Below are 25,881 nucleotides of genomic sequence, written 5' to 3' on the forward strand. Positions count from 1 at the left end.
GAATGAGTTTGATGTGTGGACTTCAAAATGGAAATTTTTTGTAGAATTAAAAGACAATCCCAAAACACCTGAGGAAAAATTGGTACCCCCAGCTCGTTTTAAATTGGGCAATATTAATGGTGATATTTTTTTTAATGGTATGGAGGAATTCTGTAGAATCTGCAAAAAATATGGGCATTCAAAAAATGATTGTGAAAGTACCTGTACAAATTGTGGAAGTAAAAATCATACGGTTCGAAGTTGTAGTGAACCAAAAAATTGTAGTTTATGTCAAGATCCCAGTCACTTCTATGCATCCTGTCCCCACAGACAGAAACCGCAAAAAAATATGCACCAACCTCAACGTGGGAGACAGCTTGGAAACCAGCCAGCCCCAGAAGAGGAGGCAAATATGGAAGCCCAGGAAGCAGGTCACGCTACAGAAATTTCTACCGGTAAGTCTGTTGTCTCTCTTGACAGTGAAGGATTCCAGTCGCAGATTAAAATGAAAGACCGTCAAAAGGAGAGGAAAAGGATGGAGAAGCAGGGGACGGGGATGCTTTCCTCTTGCAGGGAAGGTAGTAACCCGGAGGAAGCTGCATCTCAGGCTCAACTAAAAGAAGAATCGGGTGCAAAAAAAAGGAAAACAGGTGATCCTCTAAATCGGGAAGTACTGAAGATGGGAAACCGTTATTCGGCAATACAACCTGAGGGAGAACTTGAAACACCCAGCATCATCTCGGAAACCCCGGAAGAAATGGCTCAGACGTCTGTCAGACAGCCTGGGGCTTCCCATACAAGAAGCCGCACGGAAGAGATGGACTATGGGTCAGAACCGCCAGAAAGGGGTAAGAAGACAGTGACGAGTGATCCAAATACTCTCCCTAGTCCTCTCTGTGAGGATTTTTCGGAGGAGGCAACAGACAGTGATTCCAGCTCAACAGACTTATTGCGCTGCGTGACCTCTAGGGGTGACCAGGATATCTCTGACAGTTCTCAGGGGTTGGCTAGGCTGGAAGAAGAAATTAAGACTTTAAGAGGTTGAAATTTGTGTTTTATCCCACCTTTTAACTTCATTGATGGCAGTTTTGAAAGGACTCTCCCTAAATGTAAGGGGTATCAAGTCAAGCACACGCAGAACAGTACTTTTTAATTATCTATCCCTGCTTTCCGCCTCGGTGTTCTTCTTGCAGGAGTGTGGCATCCCTCATCAGGCGGAATATAAGAGGTATGAAAAAGATTGGACATATGGGACTTCGGTGTGGTCTGGTTCCAATATAACAAAATCTGCAGGAGTGGCAATACTTTTTAAAGGTAATGTTAATATTTCCTTTAAACAAGAAATTTTACCAGGTAGGATTTTATTGGTTAAGGCCTTTCTTAATGGTGTTATGTGGCAGTTTTTAAATTTTTATGGATCACCGAACAAAAAAGAAAGAGAAGAGATGTTGGAAATTTTACCTCTGTTTATTAATAATTCCTGTCCTTTAGTTTTAGCCGGGGATTTTAATTGTGTTTTAAGAGGTGAAAAAAGATCTACACAATCTTCCAGTAGAAACTATGACAAAACTTCTGGTCTATTAAGTAATATCGTAACTGACTTTAAACTTACAGATGTTTTTAAAAATTGCAACAAAAAAATGTCTGAACTGGAAAGTACTACATGGAGTAATATACGATGCAGCTCAAGAATTGATTTTATTTTTTCTTCTCAGCAAATCTTACCTGTCCACTGTGAACTTTTAACTAACATGTTCTCTGACCATAAAGGCCTTTTATTTGTCTTAAATCTTGATCCTGGTTTTAGAAGAGGTGCTAGTTCATGGAAGATGAACGTGTCGCTTTTAAAAGATGAAAAAATAATGGCAGATTTTACTAAGTTTTACAACAGGTGCAAGCAGAAAAAGGACCCTACAGAATCTATGAGAATATGGTGGGATAAAATGAAGAAAAATATAAAAGAATTCTTTATCAGGTATGGAGTTCAAAAAGCAAGAGAAAAGAGAGCGGTTTACGAAAAATATAATACACAATTACAAACACTCTACAAAATGAGGTCTGTGGGGATAGATGTGACTGAAGAAATAATACACGTTAAAAAAGAGGTAAAAACATTTTTGGAAGATAAAGGAAAAGAAATAATCTTTAAGGCTAAAATACAACACATTGAAGAAAATGAAAAGTGCTCCAGATATTTTTTTAAAAAAAGTGTACAGAGGAGAATTCATATAGAAAAAATGGAAGGAGAAACAGTAATTGATAATATTTTGGAAAAAACACATACTTATTATAAAGACCTTTTTAACGAAAAAAATGTGGATAAAAATGTTATGGATGATGTTTTAAAGGAAATTTCATGTGTTTTAGATTCTAATGCCCAATCTGTTTTATTACAGCCCATTACAGAAAAAGAAATACTGGATACCATAAATAGTTTTAAGTTGGGTAAAGTTCCAGGAGCTGATGGGGTACCAATTGAATTTTATAGAACGTTTTATGAGGTTTTAAAGGATGATCTTTTATCTCTCCTTTTAGAAGCTTTTAACTCAAAAATTTTACCAGAATCTTGGAAAATGGGTGACGTTTCTTTATTGTATAAAAAAGGTAATAAGGAGGAGATCAAGAATTGGAGGCCGATTACACTCCTAAATTGTGATTATAAGGTAATGGCCAAGATCTGTGCAAACAGATTAAAAAACGTGATTGAGACGCTTATTCATCCAAACCAAGTATGTGGAATCCCAGGTAGGAGTATATGGGAAAACCTAAACCTCATAAAAGACCTGATAGATGACGCAAACAGCAGGAAAAGCAACTTGGCAATTTTAATGGTAGACTTTGAAAAAGCATTTGATAGGGTCTCACACCAGTTTTTATTTAATGTTTTAGGAAAGATGGGCATACCAGGGAATTTTTTAAATTCTTTAAAGGCATTTTACGATAACTGTCAAAGTAGAATTTTAATTAATGGTTTTAAGTCCCAGGCTGTTCCCCTCAGGTCCGGTGTGAAACAAGGCTGCCCCCTATCACCCCTACTTTTTATCTGTGCTCTTGAACCCCTTTTATGCATGATCAGGAGAGATAATGATATTCGTGGAGTATCTCTCCCTGGGAGCAAAGGTATAGAAGCCAAGGTAGCAAGTTATATGGATGATGTCGCCATAACCTGTAAAGACAACATATCAATAAAGAAGTCTTTAAAACTAATCAACAATTTTTGCTGTGCATCAGGTTTTAAAGTTAATTTTAATAAATGTGAAATTTTAAAGATAGGTGCAATAGACATGAGTGACATTGAAGTTCCAACTGTAGAAAAAGTGAAGATTTTAGGTGTATATTTTAATAAATACAATGATGTAACAGAAAACTGGGAGGGGATTATGCAAAAAGTGAACCAGAAGTTGTGCATATGGAGATTACGAGAGCTGACTATGGAGGGCAAAGTGCTTATTATTAAAATGGTGATCCTGCCCTTGATTTTATACCTGAGCTTGGTCTTCCCCCCTCCCACTCGAGTTCTATGTAAATTACAAAAAGCATGCTTCACCTTTTTTTGGAACTCAAAAATGGAAAAATTAAAAAGAGAAACTGTTTTTAAACCCAAAGAAAAAGGAGGAAAGGATTTTACTGATTTCAGAGTTTTCTTATATACTAAATTTTTTTCATTATGCTTTAGGAATTTTTTTAAAGAAAACTACTGGTCCTTCTTTTTAAAATATAATTTGGGGAATTGTATGAGGCGTCTCGGTTGGTTTAAAACTGACCTCAAGCATCCGTATAGTTTTGACACACCATATATTTATGACATTTTTGAGAAAATTGTTGTCCTTTTTAATCTCACTAAGGTAAAAACAGAGGTCTTAATGAATGGCAAAGTGTTAACTAAGTTTATTTTAAAATCCACTGAAGTATGTATTATTGGTAATTTTAACGAAATACAATGTAAAAACATATGGAGAATGATGAATTGTTATTATCTTTTTAATTCCCAGAAAGATCTAGCCTGGAGCTGCGTCCACAGTTGCCTGCCATGCCGTTCCTTTCAGCACAGAAGAAGACTATCAAACACTGCCGTATGCCCAAGAGAGGGATGCCACCAAGAAGAAACAGTCTTTCATCTTTTATGGACTTGCGCTTTCTCAAAGACTATATGGAGCAAGATTTTGCCACTTTTAAGAACAATTACAGCAATTAAAACGTTAAACTATTATGTAATTCTATATGGACAGATAGATTGTGATTGTACGCAAAATAGATGGACGGCATGGAGGATCATCAACTGTGTGAAGGCAGCTCTCTGGAAGGCACGGAACATTTTACTTTTTAAAAAGGATATCTTGTCGGTGGATGATGTATATGGGATGATTTTAAGTGAGATGTATTTATACCTGTTACTTGATAAACAAAAAGACGCCTCTGCATATGTAAAATGGCATTTTAATGATTGGAATTGATCAATTAATGTATTTGCACCTGTATGTAAATCTTTGAAATTTGAATAAACGGTTTTGTATCGTTGTGGTACAGCCAAATCAAAAAAAAAAAATCTGTTCTTATCAGTTTAATATCTGATACGTCCCCTATCTGGGGACCATATATTAAATGGATTTTTAGAACAGGGAGATGGAAATAGAGCTTGCTCTGTCCACTCCACGCATTGACCTGGTATTGCAGTATTTCCAGGACCGTTGCACCCTTTCCTTATGTGTTTACTAAAATCAGATTCCAAAAGTGCTTTTTGTGTTTGCCATTGTTTTTGTCTTTCGGATGGGATCTCCCCTTTTAATCCCATTATTTCAACACCTGTTGGACAATGCATTTTTACAGTCATGTGTGATAATGAGCTAATTTATTAAATGCAATTAATTAATACATTGCCACCTCTTGTTTTGTGTCGTCTGTGTTTCTGTGTTTCCGGCATTTCACATTGGAACAGCTCATTCACCTTCCTTGTCTTCTCTCCGCCCTCCCTCCTAGGTAGGTTAAAGAGCTGCACCTGAGCCAGCCACTGATTGATGCAGCACCATAGTCAAATAGTGGAGTGGAGTAGGGGAACAGCAAACAGCCATTAAAGCAGCCAGCCCGCCCGCCCGCCCGTCACAATGGACCTACCTGTGTACACTAGATGGATGTGATGGAATGTACTGTGGTCCCTACATTTCAAGAAGAAGTAAGAATTGCAGTTGCAACAAACCCTTGCTTGCCTACAAAGAGAGCAGCAATTTGGATTTGTTACTATGTTACCTGGAAGAATAACAAACTGTGCAAGGATGGAGGTTGTAGGAGCAAGGAGAACAAGTTGTCTGTAAAGTTGGTGGATGCCTATTTTCCATTTTGCAGTCCCTTGTCTCCCTCTTGTGGCCTCCTGGAGGCAACTAGCTGTGCAAAAAAAAGACAGCCTGGGGGCCGGCTGTTGCAGTGTTGCCCTCTCAGGCAACACTGAGTGACTGACTGAGCCGCACCGTCTTATATAAAGTTCAGACGGAACTTTGCACGTGTCATAGTGGAGACCTCAGGAGCCAGAGCCAGCTTTCTGACATCATAATGGGGCCTCAGAGATAAAAGCCTGGGCCCAGGCAGTGTTGGTCAGTGCTGCTCAGCAGGCAGCACTGGACTGGATTAAAGCTGATACAAGGTGTGAAAGGAGAAGGGGTGGCAGTGGGCATGCACTTACTGCTGCTGCCAGTGTTTGCACGGCAGGAGGGCATTTGGGCGTTGCCAGGAAGGCGTTTTTATGTCGATTCCTCCTCTTTCAGCACTGCATTGTGGTGCAAGCAAAAGAAGCAAATCCTGTCTTGCTTCCGCTCCGGCCTTTATTCACCTCCCGCTTAGTAGCTGTGAGTGTGTGTGAGCCTGCAGGGCCCCATGGAATTGCCTAGGAGTAGGCTGAATCGCTGCAAGGGGTGAACAGCAGTATTGGGCAGGCTCGGTCAACGCGCGGCCCGTTCGGGTTATCGCTTCTCGGCCTTTTGGCTAAGATCAAGTGTAGTATCTGTTCTTATCAGTTTAATATCTGATACGTCCCCTATCTGGGGACCATATATTAAATGGATTTTTAGAACAGGGAGATGGAAATAGAGCTTGCTCTGTCCACTCCACGCATTGACCTGGTATTGCAGTATTTCCAGGACCGTTGCACCCTTTCCTTATGTGTTTACTAAAATCAGATTCCAAAAGTGCTTTTTGTGTTTGCCATTGTTTTTGTCTTTCGGATGGGATCTCCCCTTTTAATCCCATTATTTCAACACCTGTTGGACAATGCATTTGTACAGTCATGTGTGATAATGAGCTAATTTATTAAATGCAATTAATTAATACATTGCCACCTCTTGTTTTGTGTCGTCTGTGTTTCTGTGTTTCCAGCATTTCACATTGGAACAGCTCATTCACCTTCCTTGTCTTCTCTCCGCCCTCCCTCCTAGGTAGGTTAAAGAGCTGCACCTGAGCCAGCCACTGATTGATGCAGCACCATAGTCAAATAGTGGAGTGGAGTAGGGGAACAGCAAACAGCCATTAAAGCAGCCAGCCCGCCCGCCCGCCCGTCACAATGGACCTACCTGTGTACACTAGATGGATGTGATGGAATGTACTGTGGTCCCTACATTTCAAGAAGAAGTAAGAATTGCAGTTGCAACAAACCCTTGCTTGCCTACAAAGAGAGCAGCAATTTGGATTTGTTACTATGTTACCTGGAAGAATAACAAACTGTGCAAGGATGGAGGTTGTAGGAGCAAGGAGAACAAGTTGTCTGTAAAGTTGGTGGATGCCTATTTTCCATTTTGCAGTCCCTTGTCTCCCTCTTGTGGCCTCCTGGAGGCAACTAGCTGTGCAAAAAAAAGACAGCCTGGGGGCCGGCTGTTGCAGTGTTGCCCTCTCAGGCAACACTGAGTGACTGACTGAGCCGCACCGTCTTATATAAAGTTCAGACGGAACTTTGCACGTGTCATAGTGGAGACCTCAGGAGCCAGAGCCAGCTTTCTGACATCATAATGGGGCCTCAGAGATAAAAGCCTGGGCCCAGGCAGTGTTGGTCAGTGCTGCTCAGCAGGCAGCACTGGACTGGATTAAAGCTGATACAAGGTGTGAAAGGAGAAGGGGTGGCAGTGGGCATGCACTTACTGCTGCTGCTGCTGCTGCTGCTGCTGCTGCCAGTGTTTGCACGGCAGGAGGGCATTTGGGCGTTGCCAGGAAGGCGTTTTTATGTCGATTCCTCCTCTTTCAGCACTGCATTGTGGTGCAAGCAAAAGAAGCAAATCCTGTCTTGCTTCCTCTCCGGCCTTTATTCACCTCCCGCTTAGTAGCTGTGAGTGTGTGTGAGCCCTCAGGGCCCCATGGATTTGCCTAGGAGTAGGCTGAATCGCTGCAAGGGGTGAACAGCAGTATTGGGCAGGCTCGGTCAACGCGCGGCCCGTTCGGGTTATCGCTTCTCGGCCTTTTGGCTAAGATCAAGTGTAGTATCTGTTCTTATCAGTTTAATATCTGATACGTCCCCTATCTGGGGACCATATATTAAATGGATTTTTAGAACAGGGAGATGGAAATAGAGCTTGCTCTGTCCACTCCACGCATTGACCTGGTATTGCAGTATTTCCAGGACCGGTGCACCCTTTCCTTATGTGTTTACTAAAATCAGATTCCAAAAGTGCTTTTTGTGTTTGCCATTGTTTTTGTCTTTCGGATGGGATCTCCCCTTTTAATCCCATTATTTCAACACCTGTTGGACAATGCATTTGTACAGTCATGTGTGATAATGAGCTAATTTATTAAATGCAATTAATTAATACATTGCCACCTCTTGTTTTGTGTCGTCTGTGTTTCTGTGTTTCCGGCATTTCACATTGGAACAGCTCATTCACCTTCCTTGTCTTCTCTCCGCCCTCCCTCCTAGGTAGGTTAAAGAGCTGCACCTGAGCCAGCCACTGATTGATGCAGCACCATAGTCAAATAGTGGAGTGGAGTAGGGGAACAGCAAACAGCCATTAAAGCAGCCAGCCCGCCCGCCCGCCCGTCACAATGGACCTACCTGTGTACACTAGATGGATGTGATGGAATGTACTGTGGTCCCTACATTTCAAGAAGAAGTAAGAATTGCAGTTGCAACAAACCCTTGCTTGCCTACAAAGAGAGCAGCAATTTGGATTTGTTACTATGTTACCTGGAAGAATAACAAACTGTGCAAGGATGGAGGTTGTAGGAGCAAGGAGAACAAGTTGTCTGTAAAGTTGGTGGATGCCTATTTTCCATTTTGCAGTCCCTTGTCTCCCTCTTGTGGCCTCCTGGAGGCAACTAGCTGTGCAAAAAAAAGACAGCCTGGGGGCCGGCTGTTGCAGTGTTGCCCTCTCAGGCAACACTGAGTGACTGACTGAGCCGCACCGTCTTATATAAAGTTCAGACGGAACTTTGCACGTGTCATAGTGGAGACCTCAGGAGCCAGAGCCAGCTTTCTGACATCATAATGGGGCCTCAGAGATAAAAGCCTGGGCCCAGGCAGTGTTTGTCAGTGCTGCTCAGCAGGCAGCACTGGACTGGATTAAAGCTGATACAAGGTGTGAAAGGAGAAGGGGTGGCAGTGGGCATGCACTTACTGCTGCTGCTGCTGCTGCTGCTGCTGCTGCCAGTGTTTGCACGGCAGGAGGGCATTTGGGCGTTGCCAGGAAGGCGTTTTTATGTCGATTCCTCCTCTTTCAGCACTGCATTGTGGTGCAAGCAAAAGAAGCAAATCCTGTCTTGCTTCCTCTCCGGCCTTTATTCACCTCCCGCTTAGTAGCTGTGAGTGTGTATGAGCCTGCAGGGCCCCATGGAATTGCCTAGGAGTAGGCTGAATCGCTGCAAGGGGTGAACAGCAGTATTGGGCAGGCTCGGTCAACGCGCGGCCCGTTCGGGTTATCGCTTCTCGGCCTTTTGGCTCAGATCAGGTTTATTGCCTGGTCTGGGCCGGGGGTTCGGTCTTTCGTGGAGTCCTCTCCGACGTTTTTGGGAGCGATCACCGTGCCGTTGGGCATTCCATATCAAGATGGCAGCAGTGCGGAATACTATTCGTTTTGTGGTAAAAGAGCAGAGGAGAGACGAAGTGGATACTGGGCACATCATTGAGAACATCCTTCTGGACCTGGCTGGAGTTAAGTTGGTAGAGGTATTCTGTATCCAAGCTTTCAGCAATATTGCTACGTATGATGTATCCTTTTTTGAGGCCGCCTACTGTCTAAATGTTTTTCAGTTGCTCAAGGAGAAACACATGCATGAGGCTTTAACATCTATTGAAGTGCAACCTCTTTTTTCAGCAGTGGAGAAATGTATTACCATCCACATGTATAACCCATTTCTGGATAGAAGGCTGGTCAGGGCCTTTTTAGCTCACTACTGTACCCATGTTAGAGGTGGTGTGGAGCAGAAGAATCTATGGGGAGTTTTCAATGGTGATATCAAGTACTGGGTCAGGCTGAAACCTGACTCCAGCTGTATTGGAGGAGTGATGAATCCTCCTGCTAATTTTTCAATTGGTGGTAATAAGGGGTATCTGTATTACCAAGATATGCCATGCTTTTGCAGATCATGTTTTTCCTACGGGCATACCAAAGATGCATGTAAAGGCAAGGTTTGCAGAAATTGCAAGGAAACCGGACATGAGGCTAGTGCATGTATTTCCCCATCCAGGTGTGATATTTGTGGTTTGCCTGGCCATACCTGTAGGAAATGTCCAAAGGTGTTTCCTTTCTTAGGACAAGAGAGAAGAACATGGGGCAGACAGGTGAGAACAACAAGTTCCCTTGCTGCCTCTTCTGAGGAAATTTCAGAGCCTGCTGGCAGTGTTTCTGTGTCTGCTTGTCAGGACCCAGGGAAAGCTGTATTAGGAGAGGTTCTAACCTCACATACTAACAGCATGGAGTTGGGTGTGGTCCCTCCTGCAGAGCAAAGTGTTGATGAAGCACCTGGGGTTATACCTATGGAAGGTGAAGACACAGCGCCACCTATTGGGTGTGCTTCCCCTGATGATGGTGCAAGTATGCAAATTTTGTCTTTTTCTAGCCCAGAGTCAAAAATGGAAGACTCAGCTAAAGTGGAGTGGTCAATATCGGAGGAGGACGAGAAGGAGGCCAGGATGCCTAGTGCCACTAGTGCGGAAATCTTCCATAAAGTTGTCTCAAAAAGGGGGAAGTCTGGAAAAGCGGTGAAGAGACTGAAGATAGGCTTGTTGGAAGATTCGGCTCATGCAAATCCTTTCTCATTGTTGGACAGTGACTCTAGTTCTAGCCCTAAGTCATCTGAGGTGGCCTCAGAAGTACCCAGCTCTCCTGGGGAAGGTTTCCTCAGTGAAGTCAATGTGGCGAATCTGGAAAGAGCGATGTATTTCCCTGGGACGTGATATGTTCTGGTTTTTCATGGCTTTCCATTGCACTAACCATACTATGCCCGCATGTCTTTGAGATTAAAAATTGTCTCACAAAATGTACGGGTGTTCTCCTCTGCTCACAAGCGTGCTGCAGTCCTGGACTTTTTGGCCTCTAAGGGCAGTGACATTGTTTGCGTACAAGAATGTGGTTTATCAAAAATGCCCAGGAAAGAAGAATGGAAGTTTGGGGAAGCAATTTGGTCTTTTTCTTCCACAAATAGGAATGATGGAATTGGTATCCTCTTCAAAAATAATGAGTTTGTCATCAAACAGACTCAAATTATACAGGAAGGAAGATGTGTCTGCGTGTTACTAGCCTATAAGGGGTGGCAGTTTAGGCTAATCAATATCTATGGCCATGCTGTGAAAACTGATAGGTTGGCACTTTTTGATAGTTTAAAATTTTTTCTACACGGTAAAGTTCCTGTCATTATTGTTGGTGACATTAACTGTATCCTGGAGAAGCAGGCCCGAGCTGGGTCCACAGAGTCTAATGTGGATGTCACTGGAGTTTTGTGGAATAAAATTTTGCAGGACTTTGCTTTGCAGGACGCTGTCACCAGGAAACCAGGTCCATTTACCTATCATGCCGATGACGGAAGAACGGATTCTCGTCTGGATTTTTTCTTTTTTTCTACCTCTGCAATGAAATGTGTAGATTATACGCAGGAGAGAGTGTGGTTTTCAGATCACGAGTGTTTGTTGGGGGTTTTTGTTATAAATAATTTCTTTTATGGTAGAGGGGTATGGAAGATGAATGTCAGTTTTCTGTGTGATGAAAGGGTAAAAACTAGGTTTGGGGAAAAATATGGTTTTTGGGCTAGAAAGAAAAGTTCTTTCTCTAATGTGTGTGAATGGTGGGTATGGGTGAAAAAAAAGATTGGTGGGTTTTTTAGACAGATAGGATATAGAAGAGCGAGAAGGAAAAGATTGCAATATTCACGCTTTAACATGCGGATGACGTTCCTTCATCAATGTAAAAATTTGGGTATGGATGTAAGACACGATTTGGAAAAAACAAAAAAAGATATTAAGGAGTGGTTCCGAGAAAAAGGGAAAGAAATAATATTTAGGTCTAAGGTGGAGGTTAGAGATAATCACGAGAAATGTACTAGATTTTTCTTTAAAAAAATGTGTGGTGGAAAAAGTGGAATGAATGTGTTACTGGATAAGGATGATAAAGAGGTGTTTGGTAAGGATGTGATTGATGTGGTGTCTGATTTTTATAAACAACTGTATGATGTGAAGAAGTGTGATTTGGGTGATGATGAGGAGTTTCTGGATATTGTGTGTAATTTTGTTCCTGAAAGTGAATGTGAGTCTTTGCTTGGTGAGATTATGGATGGTGAAATAAAGGATGTGGTGGGAAGTATGGCTAAAAATAAGTCTCCAGGGATCGATGGAATACCAGCTGAGTTCTATGGGAAATATTGGGACATAATTGGGAAGGATGTTATAGATGTTATGAGAGTGTTGTTTTCTGGGACGAATATGTGTGATGTGATGAAGAAGGGTATGGTAGTTCTGTTGCATAAAAAAGGAGATAAGAGGCGTTTAGAAAACTGGCGACCAATTACTTTGCTGAATACGGATTATAAAATTTTTGCCAAGCTGATTGCGAATCGTATGAGAAATGTGATTGGGTGTGTGATTGATGAGGATCAGGTATGTGCGGTACCAAAAAGGAAATTGCATGAGAATATGGCGTTGGTGCGGGATATGCTTGAGGATTGTAAGGGTCGGAATAAGAAGGTGATTGTGTGTGCGTTAGATTTTGAGAAAGCGTTTGATCGTGTGGCGCATGTGTTTTTGTTTAAAGTGTTAGAGAGAATGGGTTTTCCGGTTCAGTTCGTGAGTTTGTTGAAGAATTTATACGCGAATGCAAAGAGTTGTGTGCAGGTGAATGGGTTTTTTTCCGAATCATTTAGTATTATGTCTGGTGTGCGACAGGGTTGTCCGTTGTCTCCCATCCTATTTATTTGTGCGATTGAACCATTGTTGCAAATGATTAGAAATGATAAGGTTGTGAAAGGTTTGGTGGTGCCCGGGTGTGATGGAAAACGTGTGAAAGCTTTGGGATATATGGATGATATTTGTGTATTGTGTGATTCAGTGTATGATATGTCCAGAGTGAAGTTGATTGTAAACATGTTTTGTATTGCGTCTGCTTTTAAAATAAATTGGGGTAAGAGCAAATTTAAATTTTTTTTCAGTAATGAGCGAGTGAGTGATTCTGATATGGAACAGGTGGATGGTGTGAAAATTTTGGGTATTGTGTTTGATGATGAGTTGAAAGGGAGAGAAAGTTGGGATGAGTTAGGTGGTAGGATTGTGAGAAAGTTGGAAATGTGGAGAATGAGGGATCTTTCTTTTTCGGGGAAGGTTTTAATTGTCAAAAGTATTATTCTACCTATGATTTTATATGTTGCTCTGGTTTTTCCTCCTGCTGTTGATATGTTAAAAAAAGTGAATAGAGTTTTGTTCCTTTTTTTATGGGGGAGCGGGATTGAGAAGGCAAAGAGAGAAATTCTAATGAAAAGCAGACGAAATGGAGGCCTTGATTTCCCAAATTTGGAGATCTTCATTGGAATTAATTGTGTACGGTTTTTTGTAGAGCTTTTATTTAAAGAATCCAAGGCTTCCAGAATGTCGAAGTATCTAGCTGGAACGGTGATTCAGCGTCTAAGGTGGGAAAAACGTAATTTATGTAAACCAATTGCTTTTCAGTGCACAGGGTGGTATTTGTATGTTGAAAAATTTATTAAAAAGTTCCAGCTAGAGGATGTAAGAATGGAGAGATTTTTGAGCGAAAAGAATGTTGTGAGAAGTATGTGTATGAATAATGTGATGTGTTCTGTAAATGGTTTGAATTCGATGGAGTCTAAGTCTGTGTGGAAGAAGATTGTTACGTATGATGTGTCAAATAAGCAGAAAGATTTGTTATGGATGTCGGTACATGGAGTGTTGCCTGTAAGGAGTGTGCAGAAAAGAAGAGGTTTGGTTGCATCTGAAAGGTGTCCGAGAGAAGGTTGTGGGGATGATGAGGATGTGAGTCATGTGTTTTGGTCGTGTAAGCATGCAAAGGATGTTTGGAAAAAGTTGAGTGGGTTGTGCGAAGAATTGACTGGTTTGAAGAGTTTGACGTATGAAATTGTCTTGTTTGGTTTGTGTAGTTTGGGTAGTGAAAAGGATAGAGTGTTGTGGATTTTTTTGACTTGTGTGAAAGAGGTATTGTGGAATACGAGGAATTTGAATGTGTATAAAAGAGAAGTATTTGAGATGGAGGATGTGGTTAGTATGGTATTGGCTAAATTGTATTTTTATTATAAATGGGATCTAGAAAAAGGTATGGATGCGGAAGGGATATGGCGAATGTTAAAATGGAGGTATTTAGTTTGAGGAATTTTGTTTGACTTATCTTGTATTTGATGGAAAAATAAAATAATGAACCAGAGTGATGAGATTTTTTGAAAAATAGAGAGGTGGTTTGAACAACTACAGTTCTCGGTTTTATTCAAAAAAACCTGAATGGTTTAATAAAAAAAAAAAAAAAAAAAAAAAAAAAATCTGTTCTTATCAGTTTAATATCTGATACGTCCCCTATCTGGGGACCATATATTAAATGGATTTTTAGAACAGGGAGATGGAAATAGAGCTTGCTCTGTCCACTCCACGCATTGACCTGGTATTGCAGTATTTCCAGGACCGGTGCACCCTTTCCTTATGTGTTTACTAAAATCAGATTCCAAAAGTGCTTTTTGTGTTTGCCATTGTTTTTGTCTTTCGGATGGGATCTCCCCTTTTAATCCCATTATTTCAACACCTGTTGGACAATGCATTTGTACAGTCATGTGTGATAATGAGCTAATTTATTAAATGCAATTAATTAATACATTGCCACCTCTTGTTTTGTGTCGTCTGTGTTTCTGTGTTTCCGGCATTTCACATTGGAACAGCTCATTCACCTTCCTTGTCTTCTCTCCGCCCTCCCTCCTAGGTAGGTTAAAGAGCTGCACCTGAGCCAGCCACTGATTGATGCAGCACCATAGTCAAATAGTGGAGTGGAGTAGGGGAACAGCAAACAGCCATTAAAGCAGCCAGCCCGCCCGCCCGCCCGTCACAATGGACCTACCTGTGTACACTAGATGGATGTGATGGAATGTACTGTGGTCCCTACATTTCAAGAAGAAGTAAGAATTGCAGTTGCAACAAACCCTTGCTTGCCTACAAAGAGAGCAGCAATTTGGATTTGTTACTATGTTACCTGGAAGAATAACAAACTGTGCAAGGATGGAGGTTGTAGGAGCAAGGAGAACAAGTTGTCTGTAAAGTTGGTGGATGCCTATTTTCCATTTTGCAGTCCCTTGTCTCCCTCTTGTGGCCTCCTGGAGGCAACTAGCTGTGCAAAAAAAAGACAGCCTGGGGGCCGGCTGTTGCAGTGTTGCCCTCTCAGGCAACACTGAGTGACTGACTGAGCCGCACCGTCTTATATAAAGTTCAGACGGAACTTTGCACGTGTCATAGTGGAGACCTCAGGAGCCAGAGCCAGCTTTCTGACATCATAATGGGGCCTCAGAGATAAAAGCCTGGGCCCAGGCAGTGTTTGTCAGTGCTGCTCAGCAGGCAGCACTGGACTGGATTAAAGCTGATACAAGGTGTGAAAGGAGAAGGGGTGGCAGTGGGCATGCACTTACTGCTGCTGCTGCTGCTGCTGCTGCCAGTGTTTGCACGGCAGGAGGGCATTTGGGCGTTGCCAGGAAGGCGTTTTTATGTCGATTCCTCCTCTTTCAGCACTGCATTGTGGTGCAAGCAAAAGAAGCAAATCCTGTCTTGCTTCCTCTCCGGCCTTTATTCACCTCCCGCTTAGTAGCTGTGAGTGTGTGTGAGCCTGCAGGGCCCCATGGAATTGCCTAGGAGTAGGCTGAATCGCTGCAAGGGGTGAACAGCAGTATTGGGCAGGCTCGGTCAACGCGCGGCCCGTTCGGGTTATCGCTTCTCGGCCTTTTGGCTAAGACCAAGTGTATTTATACAGGAGGTTTTTGGTCAGAAGGTGCTCAGGTACCCTCTCTCTCGGCCTCGGGGGATCGTCCAGGTTCGCCTGGACTTCACCCCCGTGCTGCTATTTGGGAGAGAGGCTTAGTCCTGAGCAACGAGTTGCGATCCCCCCCAGCCCCTTGGTCTCCGTAAGACAAGGGGCGCAGCGAAAGCTGTGCGGTTCGACCTGGCCACGCTAATGGCAGGCGAACCCGATGCGGTGCCGGTGTACGCCCGGCTTAAGAATTCTGCACGATTTATCGTGGCAGAGGGTGGAGGCGGTCCCCGTGGTATTAAATTTTTAGTCCACGCCATTTTGGAAGATCTGCTGGCGGTCCACAAGAACGAGCTCTTGGCTATCCAGGACTACCCGAAGCGAGGAATCTACGATGTCACCTTCATGGGAGAAGGAATACTCCGTGATGCTATGGACCGAGCTGAGAGGAAACAAGGTGAACTCGTAGCAGCGGGAGTCAAGGTAGTAGAGCATGAATTTGAAATAACCAAACTCGTGGTGATTAAAATGTATTCCCCATATGTGAGAGATATGGAAGTGGCAGCATTTCTAGCTGCCTACTTCAAAAATGTCAAACTCCTGGGGAAAGTGATGAACGAGTGTGGAGTGTGGACCGCCAAATGGAAGTTTTTAGTTACGCTGATTAAGGACCCCTCCACCCAAGAAACGAGATTACCACCGGCTCGTTTTAAAATTGGAAATGTGAATGGCGACCTCTACTTCTCAGGGATGCCAAACTTCTGCAGGGCTTGTGGTACCTATGGACATACCAGTTTTAACTGCGATGTCACCTGCAGAAACTGTGGAAGCAAAGAGCACAATATAAGGGAGTGCACAGAAGAAAAAAAATGCAACTTTTGTCAAAAAACTGGTCACTTGTATTTTTCTTGTCCTCATAGGTACCGAAGCGGAGAAGAAGAGCAACCCGGGGCGCCCCCACGTGCTCCACCAGCGGACCAGCCCCGCCCTCAGGGAGAGGAACAAGCCAGTGCTGCAAAGGAGCAGCGGGGTACCTGGGCTTCAAGGGTACGGTCTGTTGGAGCCAAAGCAGGTACCTCACAGCCAACAGCCTCAGAGGAGAGAAGGGAGTCCAGTGCGAAGGAAAAACGCCAAGCCAAACGTAAGGCTGAGAAGGGGCAGGCCAGTGAGATAACTGAGGCATCCCAGAGTGCTGGTTGCTCAGTGGATGCCGGGCCTGCTCCCAATCCTGGGTCTCTAGATACGGAGTCTGAAGAGGAAGGTTGGCTGAAAGTGGGTCCCCGTAAAAAGGGTAAACAGGAGCGTGCCGGTAGGGGGGTGACAGGGGAGGAGCAAATGGATACGTCCGTAAAGCAAAGTGAGGCTCCTCCTAGGACCGCCCCCTCGTCGTTACTGGTGAGGAGGGTGGGCACTGTTCCCCCCGAGCCAACCGACACCCCGCCATGTGCGCAACCTCCCCCTCTAGAACGGCCTGCACGGCCTCAGGGGGGAGCGGCGGGGCCCTTGGGGGACCCACCCGATACAGACCTATATGGTCAGCCGTTAGAGACCCAGGTAAGGCTGTGTGAATCTGGACTCCCTGTATACGAGATGAGGGCTGTTGGCTCGACGCTCACGGAAGGTAGTTCCTCTCCTGAATCATCCCCTTTCTCGCTAGAGTCAGACGAGGGCGGGGAGATGAGTTCAAGCGAGATTTCTGGTATTGCTGGTGGAGGCCAAGTCTGATTTTAAGTAACACGATTATTTATTTTTTAAAATCAAGACTAACACAATTAAAACTCCACGATGTCTGAAATAAAGGGGATCTCCCTCAACGTGAGGGGCGCCAAGTCCAAAGTCAGAAGGGTTGCTCTCTTCAGTTTTTTATCTGGCCTGGCAGCCTCTGTTTTTTTCCTGCAGGAGTGCGGCATTCCCCATGCAATGAAGTACCATAAATACAAAGAGGATTGGAAGTATGGTCCATCAGTCTGGTCTGGATCTAACGAGTCCAGATCAGCAGGGGTCGCCATTCTTTTTAAGGGAAACGTTTTTATTGATTTTATTCAAGAGATTCTTCCAGGACGTATTTTATTGGTTAAAGCTTTTATTGACGGCGTAAAATGGCAGTTTTTAAATTTTTACGGCTCACCTGACAAAAATGAGAGAGCAGAGATGCTAGAAATGTTACCTCTTTTTATTAATACAACTGAGCCTTTTATCCTCGCAGGTGATTTTAACTGTATCCTGAGGGGGGAACGCCGGCTTACCAGTACTACAAGTAGGAATTACGATAAGACCTCTGGACTGCTCAAAGATATTGTAAATGATTTTAAATTAACAGATTTGTACAAAGAATGTAATAGGAGCAGCCCAGAGGAAGCCGGCGTTACCTGGAGCAACGCCACCTGTAGCTCCAGGATAGATTTTATTTTTTGTAATGAGAATGTACTGCCTTTTAATTGTGAAGTTTTAACTAATGTTTTCTCAGATCACAAGCTTTTATCATTTTATGTAAAGCGTGATTTTAATAAACCGGTGTGTAAGAAGTCCTGGAAGTTAAATGTTTCCCTTTTAGATGATCCACAGGTTTTTACTGATTTTATTGAATTTTACCAAAAATGCAGGCGGGGGAGAGACATGCGTACTCCCATCAGTGCATGGTGGGAGAAAATGAAAAAAAGAATAAAGGAATTTTTTATTAAAAAGAGCGTGGCGAAAGCCAGAGAAAAACATGCTTTTTTTAAAATTCTCAGCACCCGTCTGCAGACCCTGTACAAGATGAGAGATAATGAAATTGACGTTAAAACTGACATCACTAATTTAAAAAAAGAAATAGCTCAGTGCCTGGAGCAGAAAGGCAAAGAAATCATTTTTCGTTCCAAAATTCAGCATGTGGAGGAGAATGAGACCTGCTCCAGGTACTTTTTTAAAAAAATTAACAATAAAAAGGCTATTATTAAAAATATTGAAGGTGTGTCAGATGTACAGGGTATTTTAAGTAAAGTTCATGAGTTTTATGCTGACCTTTTTAGTGTTAAAACTGTGGATCATAATTTTATGCGTGACTCACTGAAGGAGATTACTACTGTTTTAGACCCTGTCTCCCAGAATTTTTTATTACAGGAGCTGACGGAGCAGGAGGTTTTAGAAACGGTAAAGAGTTTTAAAGCCGGAAAAGTTCCCGGACCGGACGGTATACCCAGTGAGTTTTATGTCAAATTTTATGACATTTTAAAAGAGGATCTTTTTAGCCTTTTTTATGAAGTTTTTAATTCCAAGATGCTGCCTAAGTCCTGGCGGAAGGGTGAGGTCTCCCTGCTACATAAGAAAGGTGACATCGCAGTTTTGAAGAACTGGAGACCAATAACCCTTCTGAATAGCGACTATAAAATAATGGCAAAAGTGTGCGCAAATAGATTAAAAGCCATAATACCCCACATTGTACACTCTAACCAGGTGTGTGGGGTGCCAGGCCGCAGCATCTGGGATAATCTTAACCTGGTAAAAGATGTGATTGAGGACACGAGGTCTAGAAGAGGTAAATTAGCCATTTTATCTATAGACTTCGAGAAGGCGTTCGACCGTGTCTCTCATTTTTATCTTTTTAAGGTTTTAGAGAGTATGGGTATACCTGAAGGATTTTTATTATCACTTAAAGCCTTTTATAAAGATTGCACAAGCAAAATTTTAGTGAATGGTTTTAAGACACAGGACGTGATTTTAGACTCAGGGGTGAAGCAGGGGTGTCCCTTGTCCCCACTGCTTTTTATTTGCGCATTAGAGCCTCTACTGTGTACAATTCGCCGCGATAAGTTAATACGTGGAGTCCCCCTGCCCGGGGGTGGCGGCGTAGAGGCTAAAGCAGTGGGGTACATGGACGATGTAGCGGTTTTTTGCAGGGACACCCTGTCGCTTCAGAGAACCCTCAGACAAATTGAGTTTTATTGCTGTGCTTCCGGTTTTAAGGTGAACTTCGACAAAAGTAATATTTTAAATATAGGAAGCATGGCTTTTAGAGACATACCCGTCCCTGTGTCAGATAATATTACGATTTTAGGTGTCTCCTTCAGTGAGTGCGATAATGGTTTTATCAGTTGGGACATGGTGGCGCAGAAGGTAAATCAAAAAATATGTATGTGGAACATGAGAAAACTTACCATGGAGGGAAAAGTTTTAATTATTAAAATGGTCATTTTACCCCTGCTTTTATATCTCAGTATGGTTTTCCCTCCCCCCACGGTTTTATTGCAAAAAATTACTAAAGCATGTTTTACCTTCTTTTGGAGTTCCAGAATGGAGAAACTTAAAAGAGAGATTGTGATGAAATCCAAACCGAAGGGTGGCAAAGATTTTCCGAATTTTAACAGGTTTCTTTTAATCAAGTTCTTCAGTTTCTGTTTTAATTCCCTTTTTAAAGAACATTATTGGTCCTATTTTTTACGTTTTAATACAGGGTTTTTAATGCGAAGGTTTGGGTGGTTCAACATTGTTTTATCCTCACCTTACGCTTTTAAACTCTCAATAAACTATGTGATTTTAGAAAAGATAGTGACCTTATTCAACCTGAAGGGAAAAAATGTAAATGAGCTGAAAAATAGTAAAAAATTAATTAAAGACCTAAGAGAAAGTGAGACGGTCAGCAGGATTGAGAATTTTAATGAGGAACGAAGTGCTTTTATCTTCAAAATTATTAATGTGTTTTATCTTTTTAATACACAGATGGACCTGGCCTGGAGCTGCATTCATCAATGTCTTCCATGCCGGGCATTCCAATACAGAAGGAGGCTCGCGAGGTCTGCCGTCTGCCCGAGGGAAGGCTGCCAGGCCGAGGAAACGATTCGACACATTTTTTGGACGTGTGATTTTGCGAAGAAATTTTGGAAAAAAATATTCCCTCTTTTGGTAAAGATGGCAGACCTGAAAGACTTGAATTATGAAGATATTTTATATGGGCTATTTGGATGCCCAACCGCGAGCCAAAAGATAATAGCGTGGAAGACGATGAATTGCGCCAAAGAAGCTCTATGGAAGGCCAGGAACATCCTGATTTTTAAGCACGATGTTTTATCTACTGATGATGTTTTAGGTCTTTGTTTTAGCGAAATGTACATTTATTATTTATTAGACAAAAAAAGAAATGCCACCCTTCTTAATAAATGGTTTGTGAAAGAATGGAACTCCAACATATAAAGATTTGCCACCATGTCCCTTTTATGTAATGTAATGCAATGAAATATTGATTTTATTGTTATTCATTTGTACAAAAGTTGGTTTTATTGTAAACTGTATTTTTTATCATGAAATAAATCATTGACACCCCTGAAAAGGGGTAGCCAACTTAAAAAAAAAAAATCTGTTCTTATCAGTTTAATATCTGATACGTCCCCTATCTGGGGACCATATATTAAATGGATTTTTAGAACAGGGAGATGGAAATAGAGCTTGCTCTGTCCACTCCACGCATTGACCTGGTATTGCAGTATTTCCAGGACCGGTGCACCCTTTCCTTATGTGTTTACTAAAATCAGATTCCAAAAGTGCTTTTTGTGTTTGCCATTGTTTTTGTCTTTCGGATGGGATCTCCCCTTTTAATCCCATTATTTCAACACCTGTTGGACAATGCATTTGTACAGTCATGTGTGATAATGAGCTAATTTATTAAATGCAATTAATTAATACATTGCCACCTCTTGTTTTGTGTCGTCTGTGTTTCTGTGTTTCCGGCATTTCACATTGGAACAGCTCATTCACCTTCCTTGTCTTCTCTCCGCCCTCCCTCCTAGGTAGGTTAAAGAGCTGCACCTGAGCCAGCCACTGATTGATGCAGCACCATAGTCAAATAGTGGAGTGGAGTAGGGGAACAGCAAACAGCCATTAAAGCAGCCAGCCCGCCCGCCCGCCCGTCACAATGGACCTACCTGTGTACACTAGATGGATGTGATGGAATGTACTGTGGTCCCTACATTTCAAGAAGAAGTAAGAATTGCAGTTGCAACAAACCCTTGCTTGCCTACAAAGAGAGCAGCAATTTGGATTTGTTACTATGTTACCTGGAAGAATAACAAACTGTGCAAGGATGGAGGTTGTAGGAGCAAGGAGAACAAGTTGTCTGTAAAGTTGGTGGATGCCTATTTTCCATTTTGCAGTCCCTTGTCTCCCTCTTGTGGCCTCCTGGAGGCAACTAGCTGTGCAAAAAAAAGACAGCCTGGGGGCCGGCTGTTGCAGTGTTGCCCTCTCAGGCAACACTGAGTGACTGACTGAGCCGCACCGTCTTATATAAAGTTCAGACGGAACTTTGCACGTGTCATAGTGGAGACCTCAGGAGCCAGAGCCAGCTTTCTGACATCATAATGGGGCCTCAGAGATAAAAGCCTGGGCCCAGGCAGTGTTGGTCAGTGCTGCTCAGCAGGCAGCACTGGACTGGATTAAAGCTGATACAAGGTGTGAAAGGAGAAGGGGTGGCAGTGGGCATGCACTTACTGCTGCTGCTGCTGCTGCTGCTGCTGCTGCTGCCAGTGTTTGCACGGCAGGAGGGCATTTGGGCGTTGCCAGGAAGGCGTTTTTATGTCGATTCCTCCTCTTTCAGCACTGCATTGTGGTGCAAGCAAAAGAAGCAAATCCTGTCTTGCTTCCTCTCCGGCCTTTATTCACCTCCCGCTTAGTAGCTGTGAGTGTGTGTGAGCCTGCAGGGCCCCATGGAAATGCCTAGGAGTAGGCTGAATCGCTGCAAGGGGTGAACAGCAGTATTGGGCAGGCTCGGTCAACGCGCGGCCCGTTCGGGTTATCGCTTCTCGGCCTTTTGGCTAAGACCAAGTGTATTTATACAGGAGGTTTTTAGTCAGAAGGTGCTCAGGTACCCTCTCTCTCGGCCTCGGGGGATCGTCCAGGTTCGCCTGGACTTCACCCCCGTGCTGCTATTTGGGAGAGAGGCTTAGTCCTGAGCAACGAGTTGCGATCCCCCCCCCAGCCCTTTGGTGTGTCTCCTTGAACCCAAAGGGCGCAGCGCAAGCTGTGCGGTACCGACCTGGCCACGCAAATGGCAGGCGGACCTGATGCGGTGCCGGTATACGCCCGGTTGCGGAATACTGCAAGATTTATCTTGGCAGAGGGTGGAGGCGGTCCTCGTGGTCTCAAGTTCCTTGTCCACGATATTTTGGAAAAGCGGTTGGCGGTCCACAAGAACGAGATTTTGGCGATCCAGGACTACCCAAGGCGTGGAGTGTACGATGTAACCTTTATGGGAGAAGGAATCCTCCGTGATGCCATGGGAAAAGCTGAGAGGCAACAAGGTGAACTCATGGCCTTGGGAGTCCAGGTAATTGAACACGCTTTTGAAGTAACCAAACTCGTAGTGATTAAAATGTATTCCCCATATGTGAAAGATCAGGAAGTGGCAGCGTTTCTTGCTGCATACTTTAAGAACGTTAAGCTTCTGGGGAGAGTTATGAACGAGTGCGGTGTGTGGACCGTCAAATGGAAATTTATTGTTACGCTAATAAAGGACCCCTCCACCCAAGAAACGAAGCTACCACCTGCTCGTTTTAAACTTGGGAATGTGAATGGCGACCTCTATTTCTCAGGAATGCCAAACTTCTGCAGGGCCTGCGGTACCTATGGACATACCAGTTTTAACTGCGATGTCACCTGCAGGAACTGTGGAAGTAAACAACACACAATGAGAGAATGTACAGGAGAGAAAAAATGCAATTTTTGTCAAAAAACTGGTCATCTTTATTATGCTTGTCCACATAGGTACCGAGGCGAAGAAGATGAGCAACCCGAGGTGCCCCCACGTGCTCCACCAGCAGAGCAGTCCCGTCCTCAAGGAGGAGAACAAGCTGTTGCGGCGAAAGAGCAGAGAGGTACCTGGGCTTCAAGGGTACGGCCAGCCGAAGCGAAAACAGGTGCCTCTCAGCCAGTAACCTCAGGGGATAAAATGGAGCCCAGCGCCAAGGAAAAACGGCAGGCCAAGAGGAAGCAGGCCATCGATGAATCTGTGGCATCCCAGACGGCTGGTTGCTCAGGCGGTGCCGGGCCTGCTCCTAATCCTGGGTCTCTAGAGACCGACTCGGAAGGAGAAAACTGGGTACAGGTGGGTCCCCGTAAAAAGGGGAAGCAAGAACGTGCCAGTAGGAGGGAGACAGGGGAGGAGCAGATGGATACGTCCGTGCGGAAAGATGTGGCTCCTCCTGGGACCCCCTCCTCGCCTGCACTGGTGAGGAGGACGGGCACTGCTCCCTCCGTATTATCGGACACCCCGCCATGCGCACAACCTCCCCCTCTAGACCGGCCTTCACGGGCCCAGGGGGGAGAGGCGGGGCCCTTGGGGGACCCACCAGACATGGACCCAGTCGGTCAACCGAGAGAGACCCAGGTGAGGCTGTGCGAGTCTGGGCTCCCCGTGTACGAGGTGAGTGTTGCTGGCTCAGCTCTCAGCGACAGTAGTTCTTCTCCTGCCTCGTCCCTCTTTTCAGTTGAGTCGGATGAGGGCGGGGCCATGAGTTCAAGTGAGGTTTCGGGTATTGCTGGTGGAGGAGCAATCTGATTTTAAGTACGCCTATTATTTATTATTTTAAAATCAGAATTTTGCTTTAACTCTCCACGATGTCTGAGCTCATGGGAATCTCCCTCAACGTGAGGGGCGCCAAGTCAAAAGTGAGAAGGGTTGCTCTCTTCAATTTTTTATCTTGCCTGGCAGCCTCTGTATTTTTCCTGCAGGAGTGCGGCATTCCCCATACAATGAGATATGAAAATTACAAAAAGGATTGGAAGTATGGTCCATCCGTCTGGTCTGGATCCAACGAGTCCAGATCAGCAGGGGTCGCCATTCTTTTTAAGGGAAACGTTTTAATTGATTTTATTCAAGAAATCTTACCAGGACGTATTTTAATGGTTAAAGCTTTTATTGATGGTGTAAAGTGGCAGTTTTTAAATTTTTACGGATCACCAGAAAAGAACGAAAGAGCGAGGATGCTGGAGATTTTACCGCTTTTTATCAACACATCTGAGCCTTTTATCCTCGCAGGTGATTTTAATTGTATCCTGAGAGGAGAACGCCGGCTTACCAACAGTACGAGTAGGAACTATGACAAGACCTCTGGACTGCTCAAGGATATCGTGACTGATTTTAAATTAAAAGACATATACAAAGAATGTAACAGGAGCAGTCCAGAGGAAGCCGGCGTTACCTGGAGCAACGCCACCTGTAGCTCCAGGATTGATTTTATCTTTTGTTCTGAAAATTTACTGCCTTTTAATTGTGAAGTTTTAACCAATGTGTTTTCAGATCACAGGCTTTTATCTTTTAAAGTAAAGCATGATCTTAATAATATTGTATGTAAAAAGTCCTGGAAGATGAATGTTTCCCTTTTAGACGATCCACAGGTTTTAGCAGATTTTATTGAATTTTACCAAGAAAGCAGGCGGGTAAGAGACACACGTACTCCCATCAGTGCATGGTGGGAGAAAATGAAAAAGAAAATAAAAGATTTTTTTATTAAGAAAAGCGTGGCGAAAGCCAAAGAGAAATACGCTTTTTTTAAAATTCTCAATACCCGTCTGCAGACCCTGTGCAAAATGCAAGATCATGACATAGACGTTAAAGATGACATCACCAATTTGAAAAAGGAGATAGCCCAGTGCTTGGAGCAGAAAGGTAAAGAGATTATATTCCGTTCAAAAATACAACATGTGGAGGAGAACGAGACCTGCTCCAGGTACTTTTTTAAGAAAATAAATAACAAAAAGGCAATTATCAAAAATATAGAAGGGGTGTCAGATGTACAGGGTCTTTTAAGTAAAGTTCATGAGTTTTACACTGACCTTTTTAATGTTAAGACTGTGGATCATAATTTTATGCGTGACTCACTGAAGGAGATTACTACTGTTTTAGACCCTGTCTCCCAGAATTTTTTATTACAGGAGCTGACGGAGCAGGAGGTTTTAGAAACTGTTAAGAGTTTTAAAACAGGGAAAGTTCCCGGACCGGACGGTATACCCAGTGAGTTTTATGTAAAATTTTATGACATTTTAAAAGAGGATCTTTTTAACCTTTTTTCTGATGTTTTTAATTCCAAGATGCTGCCTAAGTCCTGGCGGAAGGGTGAGGTCTCCCTGCTGTATAAGACGGGTGACATCGCAGTTTTAAAGAATTGGAGACCAATAACCCTTCTAAATAGCGACTATAAAATTATGGCTAAAATATGTGCAAATAGATTAAAAGCCATAATACCCCACATTATACACTCTGACCAGGTGTGTGGGGTGCCAGGCCGCAGCATCTGGGATAATTTAAACCTAATAAAAGACGTGATTGAGGACACGAGGTCTAGAAAAGTTAAATTAGCCATTTTATCTATAGACTTTGAGAAGGCGTTCGACCGTGTCTCTCATTTTTATCTTTTTAAGGTTTTAGAACGTATGGGTATACCTGAAGGATTTTTATTATCTATTAAAGCCTTTTACAGAGAATGCACCAGCAAAATTTTAGTGAATGGTTTTAAGA

General features: G+C 43.3%; 3 non-coding genes and 2 pseudogenes across 3 annotated transcripts; all 5 read left to right on the top strand.

Moving 5' to 3' along the window:
* Positions 1 to 4,491: 4,491 nt before the first annotated feature.
* LOC142682103 (U2 spliceosomal RNA) lies at positions 4,492 to 4,678 on the top strand. Its single transcript, XR_012853894.1, has one exon. It is a non-coding gene; the product is annotated as a U2 spliceosomal RNA (small nuclear RNA).
* A 1,254-nt stretch (positions 4,679 to 5,932) lies between these two features.
* LOC142682026 (U2 spliceosomal RNA) lies at positions 5,933 to 6,123 on the top strand. The gene has a single exon (XR_012853839.1). It is a non-coding gene; the product is annotated as a U2 spliceosomal RNA (small nuclear RNA).
* A 1,275-nt stretch (positions 6,124 to 7,398) lies between these two features.
* LOC142681990 (U2 spliceosomal RNA) lies at positions 7,399 to 7,589 on the top strand. Its single transcript, XR_012853807.1, has one exon. It is a non-coding gene; the product is annotated as a U2 spliceosomal RNA (small nuclear RNA).
* A 6,283-nt stretch (positions 7,590 to 13,872) lies between these two features.
* On the top strand, positions 13,873 to 14,088 carry LOC142682098 (U2 spliceosomal RNA; annotated as a pseudogene).
* Positions 14,089 to 20,710: 6,622 nt separating this feature from the next.
* Positions 20,711 to 20,882, top strand: LOC142682095 (U2 spliceosomal RNA; annotated as a pseudogene).
* The last annotated feature ends 4,999 nt before the right edge of the window (positions 20,883 to 25,881 follow it).

This window comes from Rhinoderma darwinii (assembly GCF_050947455.1).
Source record: "Rhinoderma darwinii isolate aRhiDar2 chromosome 2 unlocalized genomic scaffold, aRhiDar2.hap1 SUPER_2_unloc_7, whole genome shotgun sequence".
NCBI classification, from domain to species: Eukaryota; Metazoa; Chordata; class Amphibia; order Anura; family Rhinodermatidae; genus Rhinoderma; species Rhinoderma darwinii.